General features: G+C 39.6%; 1 protein-coding gene across 1 annotated transcript in view; it reads right to left on the reverse strand.

The window, feature by feature from the left end:
- LRP1B (LDL receptor related protein 1B) overlaps positions 1-12459 on the reverse strand; it is a 1375759-nt gene that overhangs the window by 939222 nt on the left and 424078 nt on the right. The gene's annotated exons all lie outside the window — the stretch shown is intronic.

A 12459-nucleotide genomic window follows, 5' to 3' on the forward strand; every position in this document is an offset into this window, starting at 1 on the left:
CTTCACAGTAATCAATGTGAATAAATTATTTTTAATAATTTATTTGCTATTGGTATATAATGTTGGACAAGCATCAGATGTAATAGATTTCATTACTAGTGAAGTCTTTCATAAAACTCACTGCTAAAAGTATATTAAGTATATACCATCTGTATAAAGCAAACAACAAAGTGCTAAGAACCTAAAATCCAGAAGAAGCAGTATAACCATAACATTTACCTCATGAATACTTTCTTGTAAGATGCAATTTCTAAAACTAATAAAATAAAATTTAAAAAAACCCTCCAGAATATAGTTACCTCCCAAATGTATGAAACATCTTGATAAAGTCACTGTTCAAAACAGGGTGTTTTTATCAATGGTGGATTAAGAATTCTTGGTGCCCTGGACCCGAAGATGATTGGCCTCACCACTACCCACAATATAAAATTTCCATTATTAAATACGTAACCAAACATGAAAATGGCATGAATATAAGAATGTACTGTATTTATTTTATTTCAAAGGACTAACTTCTTTTGAGCTTTGAGGGTGGAAACCTTTTATAAGGTGTCATGAAAACCCAGTTCTACTTTTACTGCCATAAGAGATAAGGCATTCAGATGTCTCTGTTATATTCCTGATCTAAGCTCTTTTTCTTTTTTCTTTTTTTTTTCTTTTTTTTTTTATCCTAGCCATCTTTGAAACTGTACATTGGTGATAGTCAGTGTCAGAAAAATCTTCAGGGCAATATCCACATTAGGGATACTGGCTGAAAGGCACTGTCGTAAATCTTTCAGTAGTTTGCTTAGAGACTTAACTGGCTCATCCCGTGCAAAGAACTTGAATTATATAAGTTCAGGAGGAATGTTTTCATGATCCAGTGTTACTAGCAAAAATTCATCAGCAAGTTCAACTACAAACCTGTGAATGGCAGAAATGTCCAATGAGCAGAGTTCAAACATGACTCCAAAATGGACAGCCAGCATCCTGCAAGTAGGGACCCACTTAATTTGCGGCAGCTGACCACCAATTTCACAGGCAAAACACAGAGCTGGGCAGTCATTTCATAGGCAGAGTGCACAGGGCCCTCCCCAAGCCTCTAATTGGCCAAGGGGCCCAGTGGCCCTGCCCCTTACTGCTAATTGGCTGCAGGGGCTGTCTGTCATATGGCCCCACCCCTTGCTGCTGATTGCCAGGCAGGTGGGGAGCCGGCACTTCATTTTCCATAAGTTACTCACCCCACCATCTATTTTGCAGGCTCAGATTTCACAGGCAATGCCAGATTTCATGGAATCTGCAAAATCCACGAAATTGCAAATTGAGTAGGACCCTATCATTAAGCGCCAATACGACCGCAAAGGCAAGTCAGCCGATTATCAAGTAAAAGATTGAATGTTTCCACACAAAATGTTTGCCTTCCTTGGAGAAAGGCCTCAGGCTCTTCAGATTCATCTTCAATTTTCTCATTCTAGTGTGGCAAAGCTCACTTTGATATTTTTGAGAAGCAGCCTTGTATCTGTTCTTAGCAGCATTTTCAAAATTTCCAAATTCTTTTCACAGGACAGCCATAAATGATTCCTGCGAAGGCAGTAGGTGAGCTGTTGTACTACGGTTTTCTATCATTGCCTAGTATGGGCATTATAAATTACTGAAATGCTCAGTCCAAAACTGCGCCTTGAAATGTCTCTAATTTTTCTATTTGGTTCAGAAGTGAAGCCACCTCCATTTGATTACAGGTGAATGTTTTATGTCTTCTGAAAGGTCTTCTAAAGCTTGCCAAACTCCTTCATAATTCTGCCATAAAGCTGTCATAGAAGCTGTCTCGCTGCTCTGTCTTATGTCTGACAGACTTTTGAGCATCTCAGCATTTTCTAATTTTTGTATCTGGTTGTTACCAGCTGTTACTGCCAAAAAGCATTTTTTCATGCATAGGATTATGCACTTCAGAATCATAGAGAAGTAAGGCTGGAAGGGACCTTCAGAGGTCATCTAATCCAACCCTCCTGCCTGAGGCAGGATCATTCCTATAAAAAAAAAAAATGATGCAATGATTACAGAAAGCCAGAAAAAAGTAACAGTATTCTAGCAGCTGTTGTTAATACTGTTGAACCCCACTAAATTTAGTGAATGCGTAGCACAAGAAACATAACATAAAAGAAGTTATTCAAGTTAGGTGGACTGACAGACTGCTACACTGCCTGTTATACTGATACATTATTAGCACTGTCATGAGTTTATCCATGGCACCTGGGTATGTCCAAATGCAAGTTCTTCATTGTGGTAAACATCAATTTAGCAAGGCTTGCATCTGTGTGGCTCTCCATTGGCTATAATCTAATAAATCTCTAAAAAATAAAAAGTAGCCCTCTAGACCACCAACCTGCAAATTCATTACAAGGTGTAGACCAGAACAACCCAGTTCCAGTCCTATGAAGGTGAGGTAGTTTCAGCAGTTTATACCAGTGTGTCAGCAGCATGGGGCTTTGCCTATACCTGTAGGCAGCTGGGAGCTACACTACTATGATTTCTCCCCGTCCTCCCAACACTGTTGTCTCCTGGCTGAGATCTAGCATACCTGGAAGCTGTCCAGCCCTGACACAGCTCCTCAGTGGCTGGAAACTGAACCCACACTGCAGCCAGAGGGGAGGGAGAACAGGGGAAGCGGCAGTGGCATGAGGACAGCTGGAAGTTACCCGTCCCCACTGCAGCTCCTCACTGCCCAGCCTCAGCAGAGGCAAAGGCATAGGCAAAGGCCCTTCAACTCTGCAGGCTGGACCCAGCAGCTCCATGGGCCAGATGTTGCTGATCCCTGCCCTAGGCTGACAAGTGTGTATATGAAAGTTTACTGACCTACATGTGACAATTCTGGTGCTGAATAACACTCACTGAAAAATACTTTGCTTGTTTCAGTTGTTTGGCTATTGTATCATTTTTGCTGTATCTATATGGACACAAAGGAAAGGAAGAATATTTCTTGCATATTTTTGCTGAAGCCACTTGTGCTACAAATAACCTATCAGTGGGCATGTCTACACATCACCCTCTGGTGATGTAGTGATGCACTGGGTAACTATACAGCATGTTACAGTGAGGTAGTGATCACGCGGGTCTACACGTGATTGGCAGCTACGTTGCCACAGTGGCACACTCCCTCATTATCGTGCACCACTACAGCAACGTAGTGGTGAAATCTAACCATGCGCCATACACCCAAGGCAGTACAGGCAGTTACTGTGCCATGCTTTAGTACTTCCAGAAGAAAGTACTAAAGCACAGTGCCATAGCAGTGTTGCCGTATGGCAATATGTAGATGCACCCAGTCTCCAGTGCAATGCATTAGGCAATGGAATAACCACAATCTAGTCAGCAGCACAAACAATTTTCTTAAGGCAGAAGGGATTGACTGCCCACCCCATGGCCTCCCACATCAGCTTCCCTCCCTCTCACCCCCATTACTGTTGGCAGGATCAGTGTGGATCCCCACCAGACAAATCGATTGAGAGCCTGGTACATCTTGGCAACAGGGGGCTCTCTAATTTACATCGCCTAGTGTCTGGCCAAGCCAGTTTCCGCAGAGATGGTATTTTGCACAAATAGATCCTATTTGCAATGATTTTACTTATCTTACTTTACTTTGAGAGCTAGACATTTTCTTAGGGTACTTTATTTTAAGTTTGTGATAATTATCTCCTATACAAGTGTTCTAGGGTGTTGCTGACACAGGAGGTTATGACCAGAGGCATAATGACACAGCCATGTACCCGGAGCAGCTGCCATATGTGGGCTTACTGGTGACCACTGTACTGCTGGTACAAAAAAAATATAACTGCAGTGGCAGTTGGGTTTTTGTTTTGTTTTTTTCCCCCTGTGCTCCCACCCCTCCCCACATCTGCCTCAGCCTGGGCACACCATTAGTTATGACAATGAATGGGATAGCTTTTTTTATTATAAAAGCAAATATATATTTCACACAATTTGAAGATATTTCCTATAATAAATTATCCATGCAAAATTCATAGCCTGATTTGCTTCTGCTTATTGTTACAATCTAAAAACCTTCCAAAAGTCTGTTTGTGCCTTTTCTACTTTTGTAGCCAAAGCATTCCAATTTTTCTCATTCAAGTTTTATTTTATTGGTTTCATATCCCTAGCCTGTTCCTAAATTTGCCTTTTAAGGAACTAGCCTCTTTACAGCCCAAATGAAAAACCTTCCCTAAAGATCACTTTAAATGGAGCTGTTCTGTCGGGTAAGGAACTGAAGGCAAGACTAATAATATGGTATCTGTTTATTTAATATTACGATTTGAATGAAATGGGCATATACATTTCATTTCTCAAGTAAACAAGGCTCAAATAACCTAACCAATATATAATTTTCTTCTCAAATATTTGTCTTATCCTACACAGCCAATAGCTTTTACTAGGTGATAACTATTAAACTTACAAACTGGATTGGGATTGCTTGGACTGTTTCCATAAAGGTGTACAGATACCAGGCAGCATTGAGTGAATAGTGATGACCTGCTGTGCTGCCAACAGAGACTGATGGAGAAATGCAATAATAACTTGACAGTAGAAATCCATGGAGTGAAAGAGACTGAAAGCACAGAGTGAAAGTCTATTTGTGGCTGATTTGCATAGGATGAATCAATTTTTAGGTGAGCAGGTATATATCTAACATGATCACTGTAGTACATCAAAACTTTTATTGGTTAACCACCTGTGACTGTGGCACGGAGCTTCAGACTATGCAACACCTGCTGCTTGAAGGCACATGTACAATGAAACAGCTCCCAAAGTACAATAAATAAGCATAAGTATGCATAACAAAATAGTCAAATGTGGTGCAGAGACATGAGAAGAAGAGACCACAACTTTTAACAAGAAATTGTTACATTTTCTAATACATATGATTCAGATGCTCATAAACCACACACCTGACAAATATTCTACTCATTTATCTCTTGCCCTCCTCATTTCTGTCACTGGTTTCACTCTAGCTTCCTTAGTCTTCAACCTATTATATTTGCACCACCCTCAAGACTACTACTTTTGAAGGATCAAATGCTTTCTTACTCATGTTCCTGATTTTTTTTTTCAGCCTACTGTGGTCTGAATCCTGTCTTGAAAGTGTTTTTGTAAAGTTCTCTTCCGCATGAGGTCTGTGAGGTTGGAAAGGGAGTGACTTTTCTGTGAAAAATGTTTTCCAACCTGTGTTCTAGCATCTCTCTCCTTTATCTTTCTTCATTCATTATGGAGCATAAAAAGGTTAAGTCTCTAAATGTTTTTATTTACATTGGAGTTTTGCCCTGGTCTTTGCTCTATTCTATGGCTCAAGTTATATCTGCTTTCTCAGGGACCTGTGAAAGGGCCCTTCATAGCTGAAAGCTTGACTATATTTCTCCCAACTCTATAGCTGGTCCAATATTACCCACAAAAATCCTTGCTTGAAGATATATTTGACATTTTTTTTAATGTAGCAGGAAAGGTTCCCAGAATTTTAACTTGAGCACAAAGCAAAATGTGATGCTAAATTTTAGCTGAATTTATATGGGATTATATCACATTAAACTTGCATTAATACCAACAAAGACCATTGTAATGATGAGTCTGTACTAATCCAACATAATTTATAATTTGTTGCACCATAGAAAGTTACAGATTTAGTTTCCAGACATAGCTATGATCATCATTAGAACATTTTTTACTCAAGATATTGCATCTTACCCAGTATCTCCCCATGTCATTTAATTTTCACAAATGACTTCCCAGTTATTTAATCCTTAATATAGCACTGTGAGATAGGAAAATGTAGATAATATTATTTTTCAGTTTACAGGCAGGGAGATTAAGTGTCTTGCACAAAAACACAGAGCAAATACAAGCAAGAGTTAAAACATGAACTCAGGAACACTGATTTTTACCTTGATACTCAAGATCAGTTTGCTACTTTCTTTCCAAGCCCAGTTCAGAGACCTGCTTTTGGCTGCTCAATGTCATGCCTATAATGACAAAATTCTCCCTAGCATTTTACAATATAATTCTAGTCCCTACTTATATGCTAGCAGGATGGGAAGGAGAATTTGTGTCATTATTTAAAAGAAAAAATATTATTTTAACTTGAGCTGGTACTAGTGAGAGATGGGACTGGAGATATTATATATATCTATATGAGGCTCAGTGACACCTTTGAAATATCATATTATCAATCCTCCGTCTTCTAAGTTGCTGTTAGCCAATTCTTGTGGCATCTGTCAGCTCAAAGTTGCCTTGGAGGGAGCTGAATAGTCAGTCAGCCATCAAGGGACCCTTCAATTAATACCAATTCTTTCCAAACAAATGGGTCTAAGAAATATTGTTGATATTTGTATTTTTTCATATTTGCATGCAACACTTCCCACACCAAAATCAGGGGCGAGAACAATTTTATGACAAATAGATAATTCACTATGTGCAAAAGATATTCCTTTGTCAGAAAATATCCGTATATGTTCTAATGATAATTATATTGAACCTGTCAGAATTCACCTGCTTTCTTTTGGTTGGCACCATAACCTATAAATGGAAAAGTGTCCCACTGCAACACTGCAGTGTTATTGTATTTTTCTCCATTACTTGATCCTTTCATCTTCATTCCATGTCAGTGATCCTACAACACTTCAAGATAAAAGAAACAGGAACTTAACTCTGGATATTTAGCTTATAGAGCACTACTGCAGAAGGTTAAGGCTTAACTTTACTAAAAAAAAAAAAAAAAGTATATACCTATGTCGGATTGTGGCACAGGAGGTAAGGAATGGACTGGGGACAGGAAATAATATAGCGATTTATGGAGGAGGAAATATTTTGCTATTCTGAAAGCAGGAACATTAAATGAACAAAGACTGAGGGACTTATTTTCTTGAGTCTATCACCTTGCATTGTGATTTATCAGTGTTATACGCCTATATTAGAATCCCTTTTTCAGTACAAGAACTAGGCCTGTGCAAAGCAGCTAGTATTTGCTTCGGATTCAGATTTGGTTGATTTGGGAAACAGTGACGATTCAGTGATGCAAATCATTGTCCCAATTCGATTCAGCTGAATCAGGCAGGCCCACCCAGCCTAGCCCAGCAATGGCTGCCCCTCCCACCCCAGTTCCTGACTCAGCAGGTGTTGCCAGGTAGAGGAGTGTCCCCACTGCCCCATGCTGCATGGGGGGCTCTGCATGAGGTCCTCAACACCCACTCCCGCTCCTTTAGCCTCCCCACAGGTGTCCCCCCCCCCCCCCGACAGCTCTGGCCCTTTAAGAAAAAAACCAAAAACCTGCGAACTCACCACTCCTGTTGGTGGGGGGCAATCCCCATTGCCCCCCACTGCTCTGCACCATGTGGGGGGCTCTACAGAAGCCCCTCAAAACCCCAAGGCTACTGCAGGAGTGGTGAGTCCAGGGGATCTCCATCCTTTTTTTTCTTAAAGGGCTGGAGCCGGCTCAGGCGGGGCACCTGTGGCGGGGGGGTGGGGGGGGGGGGAGGGGGGGGGGGGGGCCGACAGGCCCCTGTGGCGGGAGGCTGGAGGAGCGAGATGGGGGTGGGGGGCTCATACAGACCCTCCCATGCAGTGAGGGGCAGTGGGGATCATCCCCCAGCCCAGCAGTACCTAGTAATTGGGGGCTTTTTTTTAAAGCACTGGGAGCTGGAGGTCCCCTCCCCCACCCCAGTACTTACCAGCTCGGAATCAGCTGCAGTTCCCTGCTGCAGCCACCGGGGACTGCCCGAATCATCAAAGCTCTCCAAATCTTTTCCGAAGATTTAGAGAACTTTGAACCAATTTGGACCTTTAAATTGGTCCCCTGATTCAATTCAGATTTGGAGATTTGGCCACCAAACTGAGCCGAATCGCCTCCAAATCGAATCACCACCTGAAACTTTGCACAGCCCTAATAAGAACTGTAAGGCAGAGAATAATCAGCCCCAAAATTGCTCTGTTGAGGCAAACATATTTGTCCCCCCATTACAACTGCCACCAAATGCACAATTTTGATAAAACCATGGCAACTTTGACTAAAACACAGCAATGAAGAGGCTAGTTTCCCAAGACAGCTGTACAGCTCCCACAGAATTCAGTGCACAGGCCACAGAGATTAAATCCACCTCAAGGGACTGTGAAAGATTTCATGGAAGAAGCAGAAAAATGGCAGAAATACAACAGCCATGAACGTTGAATGCATGTGTGCATGTGAATGTATGTGTGGATTACATCAGCTTCTAAAAATCTGTAGACTAAGGTTAAGATCTACAACTGGATTTATCTGGAGCATTTGCAGCAGAGAGATTTTTAGGCACTTGACTTCTTATCCACTACTGTATTCAGGGTCCTAGGCTTCCTGCACAATTTGTGGGGAGAGTTAGGTGTTTCAGGAGATCCACAAAGTCAGAGTGCTGAGTTAGCTAATGGCACTTGTGTTAGCCAGTGGCAAGGGAGCTTCAGAAATCACATCCCTCTCAAGGGACAAAGCACATACCACTGGTCAGAATCATAACCTTGAATTGTCTTCTGAACTTCGGTGCTTAGAGTAGCCCTTTCTCACAAAATGCTACTACCTTTTTTACTCTCTATACTTTTATCCATCAACTCAGAGAACTGAGTGCTCATTCAGGATAAAGGCGCATTAAGAACCTTCTTCATGATTTCTGAATGCTTGTGTTTGTCTGTCGTTGCTTCCAACGCTTACAAAATGTGCTCCTCATGCTTACAGGCAGCCTGCTCCTCCTCCTCACAGGCAGTCTGCAGTGATAATTGACATCAAGAACTTCTAACTTCTTTTGGTTCATTTTTCAATTAATTAATTACTTCAATGATCCGACATTTCCTTCTTAGCCAGTTCCTCCCGTCTCATTTTTTGTATTCAGTTTTAAGTTAACCTCATGCTGGGTTCACAAGTCTGGATATTATGGATACATTTTTGATTAAAAAGAAAATTCAAGGTAGTTTGCTAGTTTTTGTTGCTATAAAATCGTCATCTATCAGCAGCTGATGAACAGTAGAGTTATATTTAATCAGATATCTCAGTTAGCTTCCCCCCACCCTCTGAGAGGATGAAAGACGAAGAAGATCATGCTTGTGAAAATCCATCGAATTGTCATAGCTTCTGAGTCACTTTGATATGAGGCCTTTCTGGGTAACAAGAATGTCTAGAGGAATTTCATGGGTATATTTATATACTTATGCTGGGGACCTGGTGAAGCTGTTATGATAAACTTCTGTGTCTGCTGTATACTTTGTTCCTGAATGCTGAGCTGGAGGAACCTTAGAATATATCTACATAGCAGACTGCTGGCAATTCCTGAAAAAGTGTTGTACAATTATATAACTGAATATCATTACACTAAATACCAAACAAAGAAATTGGTGATATTGGCATATTTAACATTTGTCCTAAATATAGGCATAGAAGGCTATTAGTAATTAGATTTGTAGCTTGACAGTGTTTAATAATTTAAAGAGGTTTACTATGACCTTTGTATAAGAATGTCATACTGTCCTGCTTCTCCCTATTAATCCATGCATACACTTAATCTGACTCTCTTGGAAAGTTTTCTTAAATTTACTAAGTATACTTCAGATACAAACTTGTGGGTGAGTTAATAAATAAATAATACACCCCCCAAATTAGCCTAAAGCCCTTTCCTTTTATTAGAAAAGTGAAAGTAGTGGGGTGGGGGGTGGGGAGCATTAGAGATGACAACAACAAGAACATTACTAATGGAGTGTGATTTTCCTAATGGGGCAACATATTGCAAATGGGTCTGTGGTCACCGATGATCAGGGATTCTGGTTTTCTCTGATAAAAAAAAAAAAAAAATCCTCAAATTTTTGGTTTAAAAAAGTAACATCAAACCCACATTTTTCCGTGTTTAAAATGAAACACCACTATATATCTATATATATATAGTGGTGTTTCATTTTAATCACGGAAAAATGTGGATTTTAGGTTACTTTTTTTAAAACTGAGGATTCTTTTTTCAGAGAAAACCAGGATCCTGCTAATTACAAAGGAGGATCAAGTTCTTAACCCTATTGGACTTGATCCAAAGACAAGTCAAGTCAAATCTACTGACCTCTGAGCTTTAGATTGGGCTACTTTTGCCTTATTTAGCCTGTGAAAAATATTATATAAAGTAGACTTGGATGTAACAAGTTTGCAAACTATTTTGTTTTGAAAATCTACATTTACATTTCAATCTGAAGAAATATTTTTCTCTCTCAAAATTTTGAATGTTCTAATAATCTTTATACATTAACACTATGTACAGAGCAGCTATAAATTCTATCAACTGTTGGCTACAGTTTCTCTAAAATAGTTCATGAACTCTGAGCATACTCTGGAACTTGATAACAGCAGTGGCCAATGATGCTTTTCATTTGATAAAATATTACTGGAAACCACAGCATGTTATTGAAAGGGTGTCTTGATTTAGTCTATAGTAATGGAATCAAAAGGTAGAAATACAACCTGTCATCTTATATTAGTTAACACAAGAAATAAAGTTTATTGGTATAATTTAAACATGAAATACAATTGCACAGTTGACTGAAAACTTATCAGTAGCATGTCAACATTTGTGATTTTATTATTTTAGGCCAGATGTATTTCAGCATGAAGCAGATGTGAATAAAAAATCTGCAGTTTTCAGAGCAAAAGTGTCAAATTTCTCAAAAGATATGCTCAAGGTAGCAGTGATAATTTATTTTAAAAGAAATAATCTCAAATCAATTCAATATTCATCTCATTTACTTGCACAGAGCTATATTTTGGATAGGTCTGCCAATACTGAAAAGTCTGTGCCTACTTAACTGCTAATTTTTTAATATGTTTTCAAGATTTTTTGTTTTTAAGTGGTCAAAAACTGAAGGGAAAAACCTTGACAAAAAAAAAAAAAGGGGAAGATTGGCTGAAAATGACATTGTACAATGAAAAATGTCATTTTGACATGTTTTCAGTGAGAAATTCCTAGATGAATTAAACTTAAACTTTATAGTTTGTGGGGAGGAAGGAAGGGTTTCAAAGACCAACATTTAAAATGAAAAACCCAAACTTCTTCAGTGATAATGTAACAAAATGAAATCTCTATTCTGACTGGAAAAAAAGTTTACTGTAAAAAGCAAAACAAAATTCAATAAAGATTTTGAATGAACAAGTTTTATCTATTTTTTTTTTACACATAGGAAAACAGGTTTATTTACCAATTCTACTTCTTTAGAAACGATAATATTGAAAACACTCAAGTTCAAAGATTATTTTCATATCAGCATTCTCTTCCAGAATGACTTCATCATTTAGCTCCTATACCCGTGCAGGGAGGCTGCTCTGACATGCTGTAATTACAGTGCATCAGACCATGGTAGATACCACTTTCCAGCAGTCTTCAGTCTCATGTGTATCAGCGTCCCCACACTGAAAAATGGTGGCAGGGTGCTTTAAACTAAAGCTGGTTTGATGAGCTTCAGTTCAAAGCACTCTGCTGCCATTTTTCAGTGCAGGGATGCTGATACATGTGATTCTCCATGCACTTTTAATTAGCATGGCCCACAGAGCTGTGCTAATTAAAGTGCCCCTCCCCACCCCCTGCCTCCTGGAGCACATCTATAAATGCCCATTGTTATTATGAATTAGAAAAAATTCATACACTTAAGAAATCCAGATAATCACTGTAAAAATATTAAATTAAGAATTAATTTTAACTGATTATTTGAAAAAGTAAATTTGGATTAAATTTGTAACATATTTGAGAGTAACCTTTTAAATAGATTCTTTAATACTTTATTTACATACTTAATTCTTTTCAGTTTATGAATTTGAGTAGTACATTTTAGTAATGTTTTAGAGGCAAATTTATTAATACCTGATAAATCACTTTTCACAAACATAATTTAAATGAGCTAGCCTTTCTTGCTTAGGGCAACACTTCCAATATCAATGGGCATTTTATTATTATAACTATGATAAAACTGGACATTGGTGACATGTAGGGGGTGAATGTAGGTACACATGTACCCCATGAGTGTAGCAGTGCAACCCCTGAGAAAAGGCACCACTGACACTGCCAGTGGTGCCTGCAGGTAGTTGCCGCTTCCTACCCTGCCACCCCCTACCGCCGACACTACTGGCAGCATCTTTGGGTGGTCAGAAAATCACCACTGGCTGCTGTTGCTGGCAGCATCTGTGGGTGGCCACCACCTTTGGCCACCATTGACAGTGCCAGAGCTGTCTGTGGGAGCTCAGCACTCACCACTGCCACACTCGTGCCACCACCAGCGTTGCCGTGCCCCCCCAGCTGCCGGGGGCACATGTCGTTCATGAAACTGGACCCATTATGAATGCTTATATTTTCACTGTGCTATTGTACAAACCAGTACAAACCAGTACAATATACCAAAGTTTTTCTTTCCTGTCTACTTCCATTTCTGCTGGTACATGGAGAAACATAGTAGATT

This window comes from Alligator sinensis, unplaced genomic scaffold (assembly GCF_000455745.1).
Source record: "Alligator sinensis unplaced genomic scaffold, ASM45574v1 scaffold533_1, whole genome shotgun sequence".
Classification (NCBI taxonomy): domain Eukaryota; kingdom Metazoa; phylum Chordata; order Crocodylia; family Alligatoridae; genus Alligator; species Alligator sinensis.